Below are 23,051 nucleotides of genomic sequence, written 5' to 3' on the forward strand. Positions count from 1 at the left end.
AATAAAACAGCGGACTTGTACAAGCCACAAGTAGTATAACACAGTTCACAACTCACAAGGACAAATATTAGCCAATTCATAAGAAAAATTTAAGATTAAGATTAAGATTAAAATTAAAAAATTTTTGCACTACACTAAAATCAATATCTGATGTCGTTATAGAAAATTCTTATAACTATCAATAATCAGCTAACATTCCATTCCGTCTCTTGTACGAGAGGACGGCTGTTAGGAATTTAGCAACCTGTAGGGTAATATAAGGATCCACATCTTGAAGAACCCAGGCAAGCTGTAAGTCTACTGGTTTGTCAGCCATAGGCTGGATTATGGAGTTTAGTACCTCAGGTTACATACGCTTCAGGTTACATATGCTTCAGGTTACAGACTCCGCTAACCCAGAAATAGTGCTTCAGGTTAAGAACTTTGCTTTAGGATGAGAACAGAAATCGTGCTCCGGCGGTGCGGCGGCAGCAGGAGGCCCCATTAGCTAAAGTGGTGCTTCAGGTTAAGAACAGTTTCAGGTTAAGAATGGACCTCCGGAACGAATTAAGTACTTAACCCGAGGTACCACTGTATGAGGTAATTTCCTGTGACAATCTGCCAATCCAGGATGCATCAGGTGTGCTAACCTTGAAATTCAAGTGCCCTGTTTATCTTTGCAGCAACGCTTACTGGTGTTCACATGTATCATGTGACAACTCACTACAAATTTTATGGATGGGGAAGGTGTGTAACACCAAGGAGAAAAATGAATAATCAAAGCACCAACTTATAATTATATTTGTTAAAATAAATTAAAGTGACAGAAAACAGTTTAGTAGTTTAAGAGTTAGAGGAATAACTGAACACCTGTAAATTTCTTCAAATTAAAGGGAACTATTGTACTTTCAAGTCATCCCCTCGTGCTCAGTCATTGAAGAACACAGAGTTGCGCATAGATCAGAGGAGCACAGTTCTAGCTCAGCACAACAAGGTGAGCGAAACGCTACCTGCCTGCCTTTTGTTAGTTCATGTCACAACCTTAAGATTACTTTCTGATGATGAACTGCTGCCGGGGCATTGAAGCTGCTGTTTGAAAGAGCTTTAAGATTGTGAAAGCCCAGAGCCCAATTGCCTTATCCAGCATTAACAAACTATTTTGAAGGGTGGGTGGAAAGGCACGAACCTGTTCACATGAGATCTCATAGCTGATCAAATCCAAATGTATTGGGCAGCTAATTTAATTTCCAGAGGGCATGACAGAATGCCCCATTGACAAGAGAGCCTCTCGCCTCCTACTGACTCTGTCTTTCATGGATGTTTCATTTATCAGCATCCTCAAGCAGCTAAAAATGAGAAGAAACCGAAAGACAAAATTGAAGAGAGTTGCCCTACTATGTGACTGGTTTCTTGAAGTCATTCTCCAAAGCCACCACCTGGCTGCTTCCAAGTTTGCCTACCCACTGCCCTTGACAATGTGCTCTTGATGCTTTCAGCTGCATCGATACCCTGAAAGCCAAACTAGATGCAATGTTAATTGTGAGAATGCAAGACATTTTTTTTCTGTTATGAAAACAAAAACCACTGGCAAAGCCTGATCGGAGTCAATGGGAGGTTCCCTTGAAATATAAACAGTAGCTTTGAAGAGGTGATATTTGTCAAGGCTATGAAAGGGAGACAGAGTTAAATTTCTCCCCCCTTCCCTATCCAATAGTCCCAAGACTGCTCAGGCTTACCCACAAAGGCCATTTACACAGATAGTTCGGGAGTTGGATAATTCCATACCCTCCACATTTCTCCAGTGAAAATAGGGACATCCTAAGGAAAAGCGGGACATTCCATGATCAAAACAGAAACTGGAATGGCTTCTCTAAATCAGGGACGTCCCTGGAAAATAGGAACATTTGGAGGGTATGAAATGGGCCACAAAGAGAGCTCAGAGCAGGCCTTGCAAGAACCATCCACTTCTAGGGCAATATTTTCCTGACAAAAGTTGCTCCAGCTGGTCATTCCCATTTTTAAAAAAATTCTCTTCTCTTAAATTCAAGCAATCAAATGTAATGTTTCGTTCACAAAATTCATTATTTCCCCCTTCTATTTAGGTTCAAATAAACTGAACTCTGGGATATTTGTTTATATCCCATGTAATGGAGCATTTTAGTTCATGGCCTAGGATGCAATGAACTGCTATTAAATATGTAAGAGAGGGGAGGGAAACACTGCTAAATATTGAAACTTTTAATTGAAACTGATAGCTGATATTTTTACAGTCTCACAATCCCACTGTCATAAATGCAGTTTCAGTGCGGGATCCATTCCCTGATTTAATTGGCATTATCTGCTAATGCCAAGGCAGAGCAGCATATTTTAAAATGTCGAGATGGATCGACAAGGAGACAGATATATACAGAGGTGGACAAGATGAAAAGAGAAAACAGGATACTGATTGCACAGACTAAAGTCTGATTTCCAGTTATTTCCCAGAGCCAGGCTGTGCATAATCTGAAACAGTTGCCCTTAAAATTACAGGAGACAACTGCTAAATAAATAAAGGGCCATAAAATAACATAAAATAGAGCATCACTGTTGGATGGAATAAAATATCAATTTGCCATGTGTTATTAATGCCGACATTTGAATAGATTCCATATGATAATTCCTTCAGTTTAGTTTAACAAGAGCAAAGATTAGAGGCTTTTCTAAAATCATCATGAAGTTCATGCTGTTTTTTTAGGAGCCAAAATATAGCGCTGAGTTGTGAGCCAATTTAGCTCTGTACTTGAGAACAAAGAGTAATTTTTTTCCGCTCAGCGCTTCTCAGTGGATATGTAGATGAGCTGTGAGATGCTGCCTGCCTGAAATATTCAGAAGTGGATTCCCAAACAGAATAAAAACTGTAATGTAGAACATATCATAGCTTCCCACCCCCCTTTGACTAATTTCTAGCTCTGGGCTTTATTCTTTACAACATTGCTTCTATGACTGCTGGCTTGTGGAACCTTTCTGGGCCTGGTTGGCTTCTCAGCTGCATAAGGCATACTCCAGTCTCTTAACCATAAGAAGAAAGAATTGCCTGCAGCTCAGCCTAGTCTGAGTGGCACATATGGCAATTGATTAACTACATGCGCTATCAGAGAATTTCAGCTACATTTGCCTGTTCGTTAATTATCTTTTCTCTTTACTTCCGATAGTCAAATGCTCAAATGGAGTTCCGGATCTACTTCGGTGTCGAAACTGGTGTTGGAATGCATGCCCTTTTTAAGCTAAAGGGAATACACAAAGGGTTGGAAGGCCACCCTATTAGCATCCTCATGTCAAGGTACTTTTCTTGGGTCCCCCCCCCCCGCAAGTATACATTGTGGCAACCTATTACATGGGCAGAAGAGTGTAGACTTTATGCAGTAATGTGGCTAATCCATGCACATCTGTTAATTGTCAAATCATTTATTCAGGTACTCAGAGAAGTCTAGGACACTCAGTAAGGACTTGTTCCGCCTCTCCTTCCTTTAATGTAACTTAATGTACAATCATTGTGTTTTAATAATCTGTTGGAAGCCGCCCAGAGTAGCTGGGAAAACCCAGCCAGATGGGCGGGGTATAAATAATAAATTATTATTATTATTATTAGTAGTAGTAGTAGTAGTAGTAAGGTAAAGGTGAAGGGACTCCTGACCATTAGGTCCAGTCGTGACTGACTCTGGGGTTGTGGTGCTCATCTAGCTTTATTGGCTGAGGGAGCCAGTGTACAGCTTCTGGGTCATGTGGCCAGCATAACTAAACTGCTTCTGGTGAACCAGAGCACCACATGGAAACACTGTTTACCTTCCTGCTGGAGCGGTACCTATTTATCTACTTGCACTCTGATGTGCTTTCGAACTGCTAGGTTGGCAGGAGCAGGGACCGAGCAACGGGAGCTCACCCCGTTGCAGGGATTCGAACCACTGTCCTTCTGATTGGCAAGTCCTAGGCTCTGTGGTTTAACCCACAGCGCCAACCACGTCCTTTTATTATTAGTAGTAGTAGTCTACAAAGGGTTCAAGGCCATCTCTATCCCAAAACTGTGACAGAAACCAGACTGATATGGATCCAGGTGATCAGTTTCATCCAAAAGTGCCTGGCTATCACTCAGAAATGGCAAATTAGAGACTGGCCTTTAGTTGCCAGTTTCAGCAGTCCAATGATGGTCTTTTAAGCAACGGATTGACCACTGTCTCTTTCAAGGCAGCTCGAAGGCACCTCTCTATCAATGAGGCCCTAGCCACCATATTGACTTGGCTAGAAAAAAGTTGGCTCATATCAGCTATGAAGTGCAATGGTCAAGCAGCCTAGTCATGGCACTCACCTTGTCATTTAGGAGGTCAACTGAAGAAACTACCTGCAAAGTGCTTTGCAAAGAAGTCACAGTGATCCGCAGATGGCTCCATATGTTTTGTAAATTATGACTGCGCAAGTCCCTTAATCCATCAGCAATATGCAGAGGAAATGTTGGTGGAGAGGCAGAATTTCTTGCGGGCTTTCAAATAGGGTCTAAGTCATGCTTAGTGAGATTTGGTCAGATTTCTCACAGATTTTCCACCTAGTCATCATTCTAACAGCTTCATTTCCAGCAATTTCCCTGAAAACGCAGGACTACGCTCAACCCAGGACTAAATTCTGCATTCTTTATGACTTTTGGGTACCAGCCTACCATTAAACAATAATTGTCATACGTCAGGTGGCAAGCTGAGGCAGCCTCCAAAACCCTCATGGCTGAGGATTGTCAGGAAAGGAATAATCACTACTTGCTTTACTCTTCTTAATGGTCCATCTATACCCAAATGCCATATCTATCAAGTTGCCACCAACGTACCATCTTATTGGGAGGTCCATTCCATACAATATAGGAACTGGGCCTTAAGGGTGGCACTCCCTCCTGGTACATATCAGACAGGCCCTGCCTCTTTTGTCCAAGACCTTGCTTTTTCAACAAGCCTTTTAAATGGAGACCTTTATCCCAGTCTATATTGGGCCTCCAACTTTGAGATATTTGATAGGAAGCAATTAAACCACAGAGCCTAGGACTTGCTGATCAGAAGGTCGGCAGTTTGAATCCCTGCGATGGGGTGAGCTCCTGTTGCTCAGTCCCAGCTGCCAACCTAGCACTTTGAAAGCATGTCAAAGTGCAAGTAGATAAATAGGTACCACTCTGGCGGGAAGGTATACGCGTTTCTGTGCGCTGCTCTGGTTCGCCAGAAGTGGCTTAGTCATGCTGGCCACATGACCTGGAAGCTGTACGCCGGCTCCCTCGGCCAATAAAGCAAGATGAGCGCCGCAACCCCAGAGTTGGTCACGACTGGACCTAATGGTCAGGGGTCCCTTTACCTTTACCAATTCATAAATGGAAATAACTAAATAACTCCCGTACACTCTACCAAACCAGTTGCTTGCTTTGACACACCACTGCCCTGACCCAGCCTTCTGTTGCTCCACCAGGTACATAAATGGCCAACTCACCTGACTAAACACACCAAAGGTTTCTAAGCCTCTCTTCCCCCATCCACATCCTTACTATTTCACCAAAGGATGGACAGAAGACCACCCTAGTCTCGCTTTGGGAAGAAGAGGTAACAAAGCCCACTTGTTAAGCCCCTGCTTCTGTGACTGAGATGGGCTAGTCTGCTTGAGGAGGCTAGATAAAAGCCCCCCTCCTCACCAGCAGAACAGAATTCCTGACCTTCAGCCTTGCATCAACCCCTCTGGTAGATATTCCTCTGCACTGTCCTTTGGTCATGCCAAATAGAGCAGAGCAAGGTAGTGTTTTTGGTCAGAGGGGATGCAGGAAGGCAGAAGGTTAGCCTGCCAAAGAGGCTGTCAGCAGAGGTTCATCACTGATGGAGTCTGTGGTGCCAAAAGGTTGGAGATGTATACACCCACTCTTCTGAGAAGCCAAGGAACCAGGCCTCCTTTTCACCCAAGTCTCAAGTGTATGGCCTTACCCAGGGCCCAAAATCTCCTAGGGGATTATTGCGAGGGCACTGACACCGCAGATGCTCAGGCAGTGCCGTAATTTAGGATTAGGATGCTTCTTTCCACCTCGACTAGATTGGTTCCTTCTGTCCCAACACGGAATAAGCTCATCTTAAATACCAAGCTCTTTCCTGACAGCTCACAAGCTGTGGGAGGGGGAAAGAAAGCAGCCTGCGTCGTTTTACCGATTGTTCATTTAGCTTCAAAAGGTGGATTTTTCTAAACAGCATTTTCTACATTGTTTTTTCCCCCCTCCTGTTAATTCATTTTAATTCCATACTGCATTTTCCTGGTTTTAGGGCTGGGAGGTATACTGTACATGCACTGCATTTTGCAGGGTTTTAAAAGGCTGCTTTAATGAATTCTTAATTACATTATTCAAAAGATCCATTATTCAGTATTCATCTCACTTCTAAATGAAAGTCTTTACCTGACATATGAATGAAATGAGTCTAAATGCTTTGCATGCCACCTAGGGATTCATAATAGACTCCTTGCTGAATGGTAGCAGCAGGTCCCCCCCTTTTTTCTGCTTTAAATTTACAGGGATTGTTTGTGGAGATGAACAGATATGAGCTACTCTGCCAGACCCTAAACTCTCTCCAGGCACATTCTAAACCTCTTAGTGCCTGGGAGATGAAGGTAACGCCCTAGTTATTGCAGTGGCAGGGCTGGAAGCCGAGAAGCTGATAAATGGGAGCAGATACCAATCTAACAGCACAATCTTATACATGTCTACTCAGAAGCAAAGATGAAGGAGAAATTAGAATTCGAATCGCACATAAAGACAGGCCTTCCCAAGTTGCACTTGCTGAACAAATACATAAACTGAAACACAGACATTGTTCAAAATCCGAATTTTGCAATGCGTTTCTCCAGCCAATCAGTGTTTGCAAAAATGTGTAGTCTAGGGTAAAGTGTGCATTAAAATTCTCAGATCAGTGAAATTTACACACAAAAATTCATTACATTGGGGGAAATTGCTTTGCAAAAATGTTTACATTGGACAAAATGGCATACAAAAATGTGAATATTTGGAGAAATCCGCCCTAAAATGATGATGAAATTTCAAGAGGGCCAAACAAATAAACTGATATGGAAATATGAATTAGAAATATGAGAAACCAAAATTGACAGATTAACACAATCCCTATTTAGAAGTAAACCCAACTGGGTTGGGTGGGGCTTAATCACAGGTAAGTGAGGAGAAGATAACAAAATGAATTTTGTGGCACCTTAAACAGATTAATATCAAACAGATTTATTGTTATACAAATCTGTGCTGTAGAATGTAGACGTTTGTGCCAAAAGAACATTACAATTCTAACCGTGCTTACTCTGAAGCAAGTATCACTGTGGCCTATCCCCAGGCAAATGTATAGAGAACTGAAGTCTATGTATCTACATACCTGACAGTAAATCCCACTGAACATGATGGGGCTAATTTTTGAGCAAATATGCATTGAATTGCACTGCCAACCTACTATTGGTCTTGCAAGGTACCACAACTCTTCTTTGTGTTTGCAGCAGCAGACTTAGAATAGCCACCCCTTTAGAATTTGCATCCAGATGATTGTTTTACTGTGCAATAATAAAAGACACAGTTGTTGTAAATAGCCACATGTTCAAAGCATCTGTTGCAGGGAAATGACATTTCCCCAATACTGAGCCTGATAGAGAATAAAATCAACAATGATTTTAATTATGGAAAGAAACAGATGGCAAAAATGCAGTATAGTCACAAGTGGAGCAAGTGTAATGTTTTAGATCAGCCTGACAATGTTGACTTTTCCATTCTGTCCACCATGATACTTTAGTATGAAGCAGAAGAAAATGTAAATATTAATATATGGGGTCATCTATATTTTTAAAAAGGAGAGTACAGGAAGATTTCATGAGCATTAAAAGTGAAATCATCTTCTTGCTTGTAAGGTGTATGACAGGGGTGGTCCAATGGGGGCGCAAACTGATAAAAATTGGGCAGGAGGTATTGAGGCCACTTTGTGCCCATGTCTTAAGTGCAGCAAGGCTGAGGTCTCAATCTCCCAATGGATGAATTGCTAGCTATAGATGCCACCCACCTTAATAGACCTATTTAAGAACTGTAATCCACACAAGAGACTCAGTGTGTCATGGCTCCAATTATTATTTTCCTCAATTATTATTTCCTTTCTTTATTCCAGTTTTTACTGTGATGAATTTCCCAAAGTCAAAGTACAGGTTTTATTATATGCTGATTTCTTTCCAAATATTTGCATTTAGTAAATGGACACTTTAAACAAGCAACAATTTGGGAGTCTGACATAAAAAGTTGGACCCAATCATAACAGGTGGGGAGAGATTTTTATTTCATTTAAGAAGTGGCTTCTTCCGTGCCCCCTTTGTTAAAGTGAGGAATAGGTGTTGCCTATGTGATCCATACTACAATGACAGAGACTTAAAATGGTTTAATCGTCCTCCCTGAGGAACCTTGGAAATGGAACTTCTGTGCCTGAGGCCAAGTCAGATCAGATCCTGGCTTATTAACGTGGTTTGTTAACTGTCATTAAGCCAGAATTTTCTGCTTCAGATGTTTATGGGCGAATACTGGCTTAATGTAAGCCAAGATTTCCACACCAAGACCAGTGTGCAACCAGAAAAGGGGAGGGGTTTATGAATCTCTGGGGAAATGACTGAGCATGGTGAGAATCTTGCCTTTGTGTGTCTAGATTCAGTAGAAGAAAAATGGTCCATTTTCCAGTTCTTTCCTTTAAACACCATTGTATTTGGTTTGGGGTTCCTATTAGGTAGGATAGCCATCATTGTCAGTGCCAACTATATAGAAACCAAGGAAAATAATGACTTATTTCTGTAAGTCAATTGCATCTAAGCCTTCTCTGTAGAATACAAATATAACAACATATAATAACACATTCCTTAACTTCCTGGGTACACCAGTAAGACTAAATGAGGACATCAGGAAGTTTAAAAGACCCATTTGATGTGATAACAGTGTCTTTATACTAATATGGTGTCTAATTTCCTGTCTTTCCCTCTTAGAAAAAAAATTATTAAAATGTATAATCACTTCCTCTATATAACTGTCATTTGAGCTAAAAAAAAAACCTTCATTTTTTTTAATGGTGCTGTCTTTTGTCATTACAACTGCAGGAATTTCAAACTAGTATTTGAAAAGATACAGCCATAGGTAGAATTTATCAACACAAAACTATACCTTGCTCAAATCTCTGAGTGCTGTTTTCAATGGATTTTATCACTCAGGGGAAAGAAGTGTGATTATATAGATAAAGGATCCAAATGAATGCTCAATAAATAAATAAATGGTCTAATAATAGCCAAGAAATTCTGAACAATACTGCTCAAGGAGTAACAACTAAAGGATGATTCACAGGACTGAAAATTGTCCTTAACTGTGCAGGGAATTGAATGCCCATTTTAGCTGGCTGTGCTGTAAAGTGGGTGTCAGATTGCTGCATCATGCGGACAGAAGACTGTGGTGCTATCAGGGTCAAACTTTCTTTTTATATAATAATTTTTATTAGTTTTCAATTACAATAATAGCCACATTATAACAATGCCAAATTATAATACAATTAATAATACCAATAATTGATATGACAAATTATACAATTTAGGTGGCCTCCCGCGTGATAGAATTGATAGTTTGACGATTTACAGGGTCAAACTTTCAGGCAGAAGCCCATGACCCCCCCCCTCAATGTAGCAAGGGTGACTTACCACATTTTGAAGTAAGCAAAGCAATGTGCATTACAAACAAGAGAGGTTCCATCCCTGTAAGATCATGGAGTTCATAGTCTGAAATTACCTAACAGCACTGCTGTCAGGATATTTTTTCAGCATGTATTTAGGAATGGTTAGGGTTAGGGTTGCTGTGTGGGGATGGTGGGGCTGATGGAGGTCAAGATGGGCAGTAGTGCATCTCCCCACCCTACTCCCCACTGGCCATATGAAGGTATGGAGCCATAGGTCAGCTGGCATGTGCTATTTTAAAGCTTTAAACTTGGAGTTAACGATGGGTATAAAACTACACGCTCCAAATCACCTAACCTTCTTAGCTGCTTAAAAGAGTATATAATCTGCTCAAATATTATACAACCTTTGAAGTGAAACAGTGAAAATCATCCGTGCTACCAGTCTTCACTCTGCCTCAAGGTTTATTTGCCAGGACATTTGGGTCATAGATCTGTTGCTGTTGTTGTTTTTCTTCCTGAATACTGAGCAGTGGATTACGCACCTGAGCTTTGCTCTAGCCAGGACTTCTGGAGCTTATAAATCTTGAATTCACTTTCAATTATTCTAGGGAGACAACACACCTACAGTCATAACTTTAGTTGTCAACCTCATGGCACCTGGCTATTCAGAAGCCAATGCACCAATATTCTTCTTTGTTTCTTCTTAAAATTTCATTCCAGACATTATACACATACATGTGCACACACATTTAGTGATTAACTGCATCCCGCCAAGATCCAAAACAAGCTTACCTAAGTTTCTACTGTCTGTCTGTTTGTCTGTCTGTCTACCCATCCATGTCTTTTCATTCATGTAAAAGAGCAGGAATTGTTGGTACTCAAGAATTTCAATGGTACAGCACAGTAAGAGATAGAAACTCTTGTCCCTCCAGATGTTAAACTCCAGCTTCCATCTGCCCCAGCTAGCATGGCCAATGGTCAAGGATGATGGGAGTTGTCATCCAGCAATATCTGGAAGGCCATGTGTCCCCCATCCCTATTGTCCAGAACGAGCTCATGTTGAGGCCTCTACTCTGCCATGAAGTAAATCTAAGCTACCTCACTGGGTGATTGATATGACTAACTCTTGGCCCCTGCTCTGGGTTCTGAGCAACAAGGGAAACAACAATGCTTGCTGCCAAGTCTTTCACTCCACTATGCTGGTGACAAATGACTAGTCAATGGCCTGGTTCACACTTGATAACTGCGGCGGCAAGGATGGCTTTCCATTGCCTATTGCCATAGAGATACGTTTCATATCACCTCACCTCAAACCCAACAGTTTTCAATGGAGTCTAGTTACACATAAGCTCTGAGTCTTGGAGGCTGTCATAAATCCTAAACACACTTATGGGAGAGTAAGTGCCAGCGAAATAAATAGGGGTTACTTCTGAGTAGTTGTAAAAATGTTGAGCAAGGAAGTGATGAATAGGCATGAGTGAAGCCGCCCAATGGAAGAGCAAGGAAATATGTTACACAGGGTGGGACAGCGTGTTACACAGTCAATTTTCAATTTGCAAGCAAATCGAGGCAACTCATGATTCCACACAGCGCCCTCGACAAGCCCCTCACAATATGCTTCTGATTAGCAGTTGCTCAGTTTTATCCTGCTGGTGCCCTGCACCATGGAGATGTTTGTCTCCCAAATTGTAGATTCCTTTTGAAAATCCTCAGCTGTCTTACTTTTGCACCACACAATCCAATACACAAATAGCATTGTGCACATATGGAAGTCTTCATGGCGACGCATACATATTCCCAGTCAAAACTATTTTACAAACCCTAATGCTTTGCAGATGAAAACACAGAAAAGACGACAGTTTTTAAACAGTAATGTTTTTTGACATTGTTCAATCTTGTTTTAGTAATTGACATAAACATGTTTAAAAAGGACTATTAATAGAACGAGCATGCTTGATTTTTTTAAAGAAATGTTTTCAGTGCCGTACAGCTGTAGAATTAGTAATCTTTACATTTTTATGTTTGTGATTATTTGGCTGCTCCTGTAAATAAAGAACCAGCCTTTAAAATATTCTCATTAATCATAAAAATGCCATTGTCTCAACTGGCTGCAAGAAATTCACACTGATCTCTGCCTTGCCTTGTTGCTGTTATGTGTCTTCTTTTTCATATGATTAGTATTATTAGTGGCGGTAAAATATGGTTTACCCCACAGGTAATTGAGGAAAATTTTCATATTGTAGCTCATCAACTTTGAGCTTGTGTATTCTGCCTCCAGACCTATGTTACATAACAATGTGTGCCTGAAATGTACCCATAAAATTGGTAGCAGTCCAAAGTATCTGGAGTTGCAGGGCAGAAAGTTCATATTTGTGGCCAGCAAATAGCTGGAATAATCTTGAGCAGCTTTCCTCAAGACGTTTTGGACTACAAGTTTCATTATCTTGGAAGACAATGTGCCTGTTTGAGACTTCCGCTTTGTTTTTGTTTTTGTTTTAATCAAACTTTAACAGTGCCCTTCATGATAACCTCTGGAAGTATTGGCCTACAATTTGGCAGGCTAAAACTGCTCTGGAGGTACAGCTAGGCCAGCAAATTTCATCCATTTCCTGATTATAGTTTACTTTGAGCTGTTGTGCAACAAACCCACTCCCCCCCCCCAAAAGTGAACTTTTTGTGACAAGGGAAATGACAGGGGGATGCAGTGGGAAGTGTGGGATAACACTTGCTTTGAGGCAATGTCATCTAACCTGCCCACAAAGAAACCAGAATGAATGCTCATTGAATAGCCAACATTGTCTAATCTCTCAGCAAACAAATCAGGATGACTGCCCAATAAACAGGTTGTCTGGAAGTGCTCACTATCCCTTCTTGCCAACAAGGGAGAGCCATGTGTGGGGCATTGCGAGCCTCAGGACACAATGGACTACAAACACATTTTTGTGTGTGTGAACATGGAATTTAAAATCTCATCGCCCCATAGCACCCATTCTATCCTCCAGTTCGTTTATCTCGTCTAATCCTAGAAATTATTCACTCTGCCCTTCTTTTCAATTAGACTCCTTTAAAGGAAAAAGAACCTCAACGGAATAGCAGGGAAGTTAAATTTGAAATCAACTGAATGCCCTCAATTGTAGGGGCATAAGGCGCTTTTCAGCTCAGCTTCAACTTTGTCCCTAATGAGGGTCCTGTGGAAAAGCTCATTCAAAGATCAGAATAGGCCAGACTGTTGTGCATTTCAGCTCCTTCCAGGGAGTTCAGTCGAACAATTTCCCCTTGTCAAATGGTAGCAACAAAATTCAGGTGATCTAAAACTGATCATTTTAATTCTGCCATTTAAGTGTAATTGTAATTTTATTTTATTTGTTTTTATCTTTTCTAAAGCACTCCGAGAGGTCCAAAGAAAGGTGTTTTACAATTGCAAGTGCTGGAAGTGATTGACAAATTATTTTACAACTGGCACTTATTATTCCTTTTATTAAGAATAAAGTGGCTTTTAGAGCAAAAACAATAGGGTGAAAAGGGGATCTTTTATGCACTCATTACAAATAGAAAATTGGAAAGGAAAAGTTGTAATAAAAGCTAAGGGTATAATCCACCAGAAAGTTCTCCCCTGAAAGCTCCATTGAAATGAATGGGAACTTTGTACGAGTATTCATTTCAGTGGGGTGTGCATAGGAGGAATTCGTGGCAAATTGTGCTCCAAATGGTTTTATCAGTGCCTGCACTTCTCTAGTTGTATGTTAAGAAGCTGTCGAGTAATCTAATGGACGGATAAGCAGTCAGAGAAAGATTGCCATAAGGAGTAAATGGTAGATTAAATAACAACCCACCTCATCATAGAAAGCTGTAGGCCCTGATCCAGCTAAGGTCAAGCATAACTAGTAAGTAGGAATGGGGGGGAAATTCAATTCACATTTATAGGTAAACCTACCTAATTAACATGTCTCTGAATTTTGCAGTGCAGCTTTCTAGCCACGCAACATGTACAAAAATGCATATCCTAGGGTAAGGTGCATAAAATGCATATATGCCTGAAAACAATGCATTTTTATTGCAGAAAATTGCTTTGCCAGAAGGGATACGTTAGGCAAAATTGCATATCAAAATGTGTATATTGGGAGATGTTTGCATAAAAATGCTAAGTAATTTTAATGAGGACTTGCTCAAAAATTGGAAACTGCTGTGGATATATGGAGAACTGAACTTCAGACTGGAAAAAACAGCAACCGAAAGAAACAGAAATTGACAAATTCTCCCATCTCTACTAGTGAGTCATAACTCTCATTTAACCCTACTGGAACAAATCAGTAAATATGAATGTCACTCCCTGCTGTTTTCAGTGGGACTTAGTGGTGGCAAACATTAGCTGGATTGAGGCCACTATACAGGGAAGCTGCTTTTAAAAGTTGTTTTCACTTGGGATTGTTGTTGAAGAAAATGCATTACATAAAAGGCTCCTCTTCAACACCTGCCATGTTTCTTTCAAATCACAGTGCACAGGGATGTACATTCCTTTTAGGTGCATGTACGTAACACATCTTGGCCCTACTCTACGTATATGAACATACTGCATTGCATTCCTTCCTGACAATTAAGAAGTCAGATTCTGGCAGCACCAGTCACTTGGGGTCATTGCTGGGTTGCTGTTTTAAAGGGAGGCAGGAGATGGAGTTGGATTCAGTCCTAGGCCAGGAATCATCTCTGCATACGGCTGCCAATCCAACAAGATTTATATTCAATAAGGGAGCTACATTTGGAAACATAAAATCCAATTTAGTGATAAATTAAGGTCTTCAGGGGCAAATATATGAGCTAATCTTCTTAATTGTCAGGTAGGTGCGTGGAGCAGATGTTGAAAAATCTTCCATCTTTTTTGCAGATGTTGAAAGCAGATGCTGTACAAGCTAACGCAATGCCTAGGTTTCAAATGAAGCTCCCTTCTTGAATATAAATCTCATTGGATTGGCAAAGGTATGGAGACACAGTTCCTGAATGAATCCACCTTCTAGGGCTGAATCCAATCCCATCTGTCATCAGAACCCAGGGGAATGGTGCTACCAAATGAATTTCTTTATATGTTTTCCATTTTGGTTACTATGCGAAACGAGAGTGCAATTTTAGACAGGCCTTTGAAGAAGCTGACTTGCAAATATGTGTTTTAGTTGGTTTAAACTGCTTGTTTTATAGATGTTTTACCTGCTTTGTTTTTCTATTTGACTTATTTAGTATGCTACTGCTTTTTTAAAAATTGTATTTACATTATTGCCGTTATCTGCATTGAGCATCATTTGGTGAAAGGCACAATATGAATTTATCTAACAAATTTCCTTGGAGGCCTTTTGCATATGTCTTCAGCAGCATTAGCTGTCCCTACCAGTTTGGTGTCATCTGCAAATCTGATGAGCATCCCCTCAATTTCTTCATCCAAGTCATTTATAAAGATGTTGAACAACAACAGGCCCTGTACAGAACCCTGTGGCATCCCACTTGTCACTTTTCCCCAAGATTATGAGGAACCATTAGTGAGCACTCTTTGGGTTCAGTCAATCAGCCAGCTACAAATTCAGCTAACAGTTACCTCATCCAGCCCACATTTTATCAGCTTCTGCACAAGAATATAATGGAGAACTTTGTCAAAACCCTCACTGAAATCAAGATACACTACATCCACAGCATTCCCATGTTCCACCAAGCTTGTAACTCTGTGGAAAAAGGAAATGAGATTTGTCTGGTGTGACTTGTTATTGATAAACCCATGTTGGGTCTTTGGAACCACAACATCCTTTTCTAAGTGCTCACAGATCAACCATTTAATTATCTGTTCTAGGAGCTTTCCTGACCAGTCAGTAGTTACACGGGTCTTTCTCTTTACCCCCTTTTGAAGATAGGGACAACATTTGGCCACCTCTAGTCTGCAGGAACCTCACCTCTTCCGCAATAGTTCTTAAGGATTATAGACAGCAGCTCTGAGATTACATGCACAAGCCCCTTCAGTACCCTTGGGTACTAAATAATCATTGGAGAAGAGAAAGATGGGAATAAGCAAGATATAAGGGGAGAGAACGAAAAGTATATTATGACAGAAAGATACACAGCAGGAGCCAGGATCGTAGAATATACACTGACTATACCTTTGGTGACGGAGCACATCAAAGGATAAACATAGTGAAAAGACAATGGGATTCACAATGAGGAGGAACATGCTGGCACTCGAAGACTCAACTGAATACGTTACAGGAATAATTTGTCTCACCAAAGACAGTGATTTGTCTGCCAGGAGTAATGTTAAAGGCAACACTGAGAGGGAACAGACTATATATATATATATATATATATATATATATATATATATATGCCATAAGATTGCTTCATTTGGAGTGCTAGGTATAAATGACATTAAAGTGGGAGAGGGGGAGCATGTTTGCAAGATAAAACCAAGACATCTTACTTGAAGGGGTGTGGGGGAAATCATATGTTAAAGGGTGCTTTCATGTTTGTACTGCTACTTAAGAGATGACTTTCTGATGATGATTAGGGAGTAAATTAATGGTTTTCTAAATGTAGATAGGATGGATATGTGCAACCTGTGGATAAGCAAGAGTGATTAGAAACTAGGGGAGGAGACAGGTTGTCTCTTAAAAGAATGCAGCAGAGCAGACAACTGCTGAATGGGAAGATGAAGGTGGTAATTATTTAAGCGCTTCCTTGATATCAAAGCAGAGTTAACTTAACCCTCCCACCAGTGATCTTGCTGCTTGCTAGAAAGAGTTTTGAGTCATAGTTGCCTACTGGATGAGGAAACCGACAATGTGCTTTGCAAGACGTAGGCAATGGAGAACATACAGTAGTGGCTCAGTAGCTCTTTTCCTGGAAGCTGTGAGTTTGAGCCTCTCTCAAACTAAGGAGAAATTCACACCATGTCCATTTGAGTTGGAAAACTCAAAGGCTGTTCTGTGTGATTTTTGTCAGTTCCGCTCACTCATATGGTGTGCAAGATACTAAAACTAGCACGTATCAACGTACCACTTCACATATGGCACAATGTTTCACCCTGACACATGATTCAGATCTGCTTAAGAGGAGAGGAATTGGATGGAAAATTGAATTGGTCATTCTCTGATAGTTGGGAATGAAGAGAATATAATCTCACCCAGTCATTGAGACTTGATGTTGACTCTTCTTTTCTTATCTCTGCAGATGCAATCTCCTGGGTGATGTGGACACCATTAGACAGTTGAATGCACATGTGTACTTCATCCATTTCGCTCCCTTCCACGTGGCTCCAGACACTGGCAACCCATGCTTTGCCACTGGTCTTGCGGAAACAGGGGTTCATTTTGAATTTCACATTTCACTATTATTTTTACACCTTTCCCTGTAGGCCAATCTAGGTGTGACATGAAAGCCAGGTGTATTTATTCTTGTATCCTAAACCTTCATATGTAAAACAGGTGGAGACTGTCTCCTTTTCTAAAATGAAATGGATGGGGTGAATCCTCTCCTACCTCACCTCATTGTGCTTCATTGCTTCAGCCAATTTTCTCCTGGACCACCCATCACTTGTGCTAGAAGTGTGCCAGACTGGATAAAAACACTTGAAGCAATGGAGTGCAGTTTGGTAAGGTGGAGAAGGAGAGGTTTCTCTCACCTCAACCACAGTCTTTCGTGTGTGTGTGTGTGTGTGTGTGTGTGTATATATATATATGTGTATTTGCTTTCGTAGATTTTCACGGGTACAGGAATGCAGGTTTTGGTGTCCTCGGGTGTCTTCCCGTGTAAAAGTTGGGGTGTCTAGGCGACGTTTCGACGAGGTCTCACTCGTCATCTTCAGGCTGGTGCTTTCGGCTTCTTGTTACTGGAACAGAGCAGGATCTCAGTGTTTGAGTTCCTATAAATACTGTAGAGGGGGTGTGGTGTATAGCCTCCAATGTTCTGGGCAGAGAGGAAGTTCCCAGGCTAGTGTGCCTTTTCTTCTTTTGTTCCTTAATTACTTGAGAGATATCTTGAGTGATTTCTTGAGTGATATCCTGAGTACCACTTAGGTGGGTCATTAGGTGTGGATTAGTTGTTAAAGTCTTTGTGTCTTGACCTCTTGAACTTTGTGAAGAGTTTTCCTGAGAAGATGGCTGTACTGTACTTAGTTGTGTACAGAATCTCTCAAACGTGTTAATTGCCAATGGATACCAGCAAAACAGGATTACGAAGCTAATCCAAAAGGAAACACCCCCCAAAAACCAAGACACAGAAGAAAACAATGGCATGGCCCTCCTTCCTTATATCAAGGGCACTACAGATAAAATTAGCAAAATCCTCCATAAACACAATATCAAAACAGCCTTTTGCACCAACCAAAAAATAGCCAATATCCTCAGAAACCCCAAGGATAAAATCCAGTTGGAAAACCAAGGGATCTATGAAATACCCTGCAAAGTCTGCCCAGCCACGTACATTGGACAAACAAACAGACGAATAAATGCACGTATCGCAGAACACAAGAATGCCGTCAAAAAAGAAGAAAAAACTTCCTCTCTTTTCCAACACATGAAAGAAACAGGACACGAAATTAATTTTGCAGATTCCAAATTGCTCTTTAACACGGAACATCACCACAAGAGAATAATCATGGAAGCCATCGAGATAGAGAAACACCCTCACAACATGAACAAGCGTGACGACACATCCCGCTTGCCAGACATCTGGAAATTAGCCCTCCCCACAAAAACTGACACCAGATCCAGAGGCACACAGAACGCCAACACCAATCAACCACACCAGACCCAAACCCAGACCCTCTCCACAGATGAATTACAGACACCATCCAGTAGCCAATCCATGGTGGCACCTCCGGATGCTGCACCCCCCTGCAATCCCTACACAGATCTGGCTGACACAAGCCACAAAACCACAGCTCGCCCCTATACACGAAGCCAAGCCAGAGCACAACTAAGTACAGTACAGCCATCTTCTCAGGAAAACTCTTCACAAAGTTCAAGAGGTCAAGACACAAAGACTTTAACAACTAATCCACACCTAATGACCCACCTAAGTGGTACTCAGGATATCACTCAAGAAATCACTCAAGATATCTCTCAAGTAATTAAGGAACAAAAGAAGAAAAGGCACACTAGCCTGGGAACTTCCTCTCTGCCCAGAACATTGGAGGCTATACACCACACCCCCTCTACAGTATTTATAGGAACTCAAACACTGAGATCCTGCTCTGTTCCAGTAACAAGAAGCCGAAAGCACCAGCCTGAAGATGACGAGTGAGACCTCGTCGAAACGTCGCCTAGACACCCCAACTTTTACACGGGAAGACACCCGAGGACACCAAAACCTGCATATATGTGTATATATATATATATATATATATATATATAAAATGCATCCACACAGTATCATACCACTTTCTATGTCAATGGGGCAGTTTCATAAATAAAATACAAGATGGCATTACTGTAAGGTGTGGTGAGACTTCTCTTCTCACGCAGCAGATTTTGGAGTACAATTAACGAATAATAATTTGACAGTTCTTTAGCTTATTATCTTTTTTACCGGCACAGGGGTATCATTGGGACTTTCTGCCTCAGGCACCAAAATATATTGGGCTGTATTTTCCAATGTAACTATCATACTTCCTGCTCATGAGCATGTGAAGTAATGGTGCTGTTTTTATGAGAATATAGAGCTGAATCTACAGCAGAGTTGGTGAATCTCTGGTGCTTTGGATGATGTTGGACTGACTCCACTGGAGTCCTTGACCTGCAGCAAGGCAAGGTACGAGTTACTGCCTTAAAGCAGATTAAGGAAGTGCTGGTGTATATGTCAATGAACAGAAAAGTGTTTGGGGGTTCAATCGGAGTAACAAGGAAGTGTTCAGAACACTACTGGAACTGACCAGCGTTTATGTTACATATGGCTGTACTACAACATGGAAAAGTATGAACTGATACACAAGTACAATAAGGGGAAATTGATGGGAAGATGATGCCACTGTTATCAAAGGTGAATGGATTTGACTGTAAAAGTTGCTCCATTATTCTTTCATGTGTTGTTCCGGGGTAAATATGACCATTGCACATTTATGGTTTAATTACCAATCAGTGACCTGAAGCAAACGGCTGCCCACTTTCAAAAACCATAATGTTCATTCTGCCCTGAACACTATAGAATTGAATATATTGGACGATCGTAGAGGGAACTCTGAAAATAGCCAGCATTTCCTCTGTATTTTTGAAATTAAGGGCCAATTGATCTCATGTCTTCATTTCAGAATTGCCATGAACCTTGAGAAGGCCAAAGGTGGCCTGTTAGGCCTTAATATGCCATGCTTAACTTGCCATTTAAGCAGCCAACCCTCTTCCTTCCACCCACAATCTGGCCTTTTCTCTAAGCTGTCACATCACGTGACCAGAATGTATCTGGCCTTAATTTTATCTATTTATACACATGAATTTTATTTTTAATGCATTGGCTATTTCAGTTCCATTTTTAACTAAAACTGAAAATTAATAATACTAGGGAAACTTCTGTACAAATCAAGGAAATTGAGTTATTTCTATTTGAGGTATTTTTTATTATTATTAAAAAAGAGATTCTTACCTTGAGTAATTTTTTTTACTGTACTGGCCACCATATCCTTGAAAAGGTTTAATTGCTCTTCAGGGGAGAACTGTAGAGCAATTATACAAATGATACCATAGCTCAACGATTTAAGTTATGAGGAAAGACTGGGGAAGTTGATTGTATTCTCAGTGGAATGGAAGAGACTTCGTGTAACCCAACTGAAGTTTTAAAAATTATGAAGGGGATTGATAAAATTGATCCAAGCAAGCTCCTTACACTTGCAAGACCAGAGAGTTGAAAAGATATGATCTGAAAAATGGAAAGGTGGGAACAAGGGGGTGAGGGGAATGAAGGCAAAACTATTTTACACAAAAAGGGGTTAGGAGCATATGGAATAAATTACTATAAAGGGCCCCTGAAGCAAGGCGCATCACTGAATGCAAGAGGGAATCGAGGGAATTGCTAAACAAAGGGAGCATAGAGAATGAGATGGTGGGAGGTAGGCAAATGGAAATAAAGGAGGCAGGGAGTATGAATACATGAAGCCTTTCATATGCTCTGCTTTCTGCTGTGGCTCCCTGGTTGTTGATGCCCTCTGTATTTTAAGACCAGGCCTTAGAATCACAAACATTGGAATCACCTCTGTGGTGCTTGCTCATCTGGTTAATCTGCTTCGAGTGGCTTCTTAGATTCACAATCCAGACATTAGATGTGATGTGCAGCAGGAGATAAGGCAGCTGCAATTCCTCTTGCCTATCCCTCCTCCCCTCCCACTGCCTGTCCATTGCTTGCATCATTTCCTCGCCTGCTGTTCCAAGTATCCAGGTATGTTGCACAGGAGGTGTGGAAGAGTTGAGAGGTAGCAACCAAGAAGCAGCCTCTGAGCTATAAACTGAGTCATTAGTGATGTGTGGAGGTAGGATTGGCCAAAGATAGGAGATCATAAAAACCACTCACTCCAGAGGGAGGGAGGCAGGAGTTCCACTGGGGACACCTAGAGGAAGGCCTCTGAGCATGTCTGTAACACCTATGCAAGTTCATGCAGGTAGGGATGGTACTTGCGGCACCAGGGTCCCAAACTATTAGGAGTTTTAAAGATTAAGGCAAATGCTTTCTAACTGCACTAAGAATTGGACCAGGAGCCAGTGTAGGCATTCCATAACTGGCAATATATCATTCACACACATAGTTTCAGCAATCTGGTTGCTGCATTTTTAACTAACTACAGCTTCAGAGGCAGCCCATGTACAATACATTGCAGTAGCCCAAACAGGATGTAACTAGCACAAGCTGACCACATGTCCTAATTTACAAAGGACATCCCTCTCTTTGAAGGGCTGCCTGGTCCAAGTCTGGTTTAAAGCTAAAGAACCAAATGGTGATGGGGTCTTGCTTGCCCATCACCGTTAACACCCAGAGAGCAAGCTGAGCAGGAACAGAGATCAGCTGGTCAAAGCCTTCCAATACAGATGTAAGGTAAAGGTAAAGGTACCCCTGCCCGTACGGGCCAGTCGTGTCCGACTCTGGGGTTGCGCACCCATCTCGCTTAAGAGGCTGGGGGCCAGCGCTGTCCAAAGACACTTCCGGGTCACGTGGCCAGCATGACAAGCTGCATCTGGCGAGCCAGCGTAGCACACGGAAACGCCATTTATCTTCCCGCTAGTAAGCGGCCCCTATTTATCTACTTGCACCTGGGGGTGCTTTCAAACTGCTAGGTTGGCAGGTGCTGGGACCGAGCAACGGGAGCGCACCACGCCGCGGGGATTTGAACCGCTGACCTGACGATTGGCAAGTCCTAGGCGCTGAGGTTTTACCCACAGCACCACCTGCGTCCCTAATAGGTCGGGATGGCATGGGGATGAGGGACCAACTCCCTTCTCTTGCGGGGGCCCAATTAGTGCCATTGCCTTCCGTTAAGAGTTTGGGTGTAATCCTTGACGGCTCCCTTTCCATGGAGGCGCAGGTTACAGCAACAGCCAAGGCGACATTTTTCCACCTTCGCCGCATCAAGCAGTTAGTCCCTTACCTTTCCCGCCCCGACTTGGCCACAGTGATCCATGCGACGGTCATCTCCAGGCTTGACTACTGTAATTCACTCTATGCGGGGCTGCCCTTGAAGCTGTCCCAGAAACTCCAGCGGGTACAGAATGCGGCAGCGAGGCTCCTCACGGGGTATCTGCCATGGGAGCATATTCACCCAGTGCTTTTCAAGCTGCACTGGCTCCCAGTGGAGTACAGGGTCAGATTTAAGGTGCTGCTTTTGACCTTTAAAGCCCTTCATGGCCTAGGACCCTCGTACCTACGGGACCGCCTCTCCCGGTATGCCCCACGGAGAGCCTCAAGGTCCATAAATAGCAACACCCTAGTGGTCCTGGGCCCTAAGGAAGTTAGATTGGCTTCAACCAGAGCCAGGGCCTTTTCAACTCTGGCTCCGGCCTGGTGGAACGCTCTGCCTCATGAGACCAGGGCCCTGCAGGATCTGATTTCTTTCCGCAGGGCCTGTAAGACAGAGTTGTTCCGCCTGGCCTTTGGCTTGGAGCCAGTTTGATTCCCTCCCTCGCTCCCTCCCTCTCTCTCTCTCTTTTTCTTTTTCTTTTTCTTTTTCTTTTCCTTCTCCTGCGATGAGGCTACATTTTAATATTTTAATGTTCCATTATTTTAATGTTGTATTTTATTTTTGTTTTTAAGTTGTAATCATTCTTCTTGTTTTTATTATTGTTTGTAAGCCGCTCTGAGCCCGGCCTTGGCTGGGGAGGGCGGGGTATAAATAAAAAATTATTATTA

The 23,051-nt window shown here is 41.8% G+C and overlaps 1 long non-coding RNA gene across 1 annotated transcript; it reads left to right on the top strand.

The window, feature by feature from the left end:
• Nucleotides 1-872: 872 nt before the first annotated feature.
• LOC309350917 lies at nucleotides 873-17,358 on the top strand. Its single transcript, XR_014160595.1, has 3 exons — nucleotides 873-973; nucleotides 3,171-3,298; nucleotides 16,899-17,358. It is a non-coding gene; the product is annotated as an uncharacterized lncRNA (long non-coding RNA).
• The last annotated feature ends 5,693 nt before the right edge of the window (nucleotides 17,359-23,051 follow it).

Source organism: Podarcis erhardii, assembly GCF_964252035.2.
Source record: "Podarcis erhardii genome assembly, chromosome: 10".
Taxonomy (NCBI): Eukaryota; Metazoa; Chordata; class Lepidosauria; order Squamata; family Lacertidae; genus Podarcis; species Podarcis erhardii.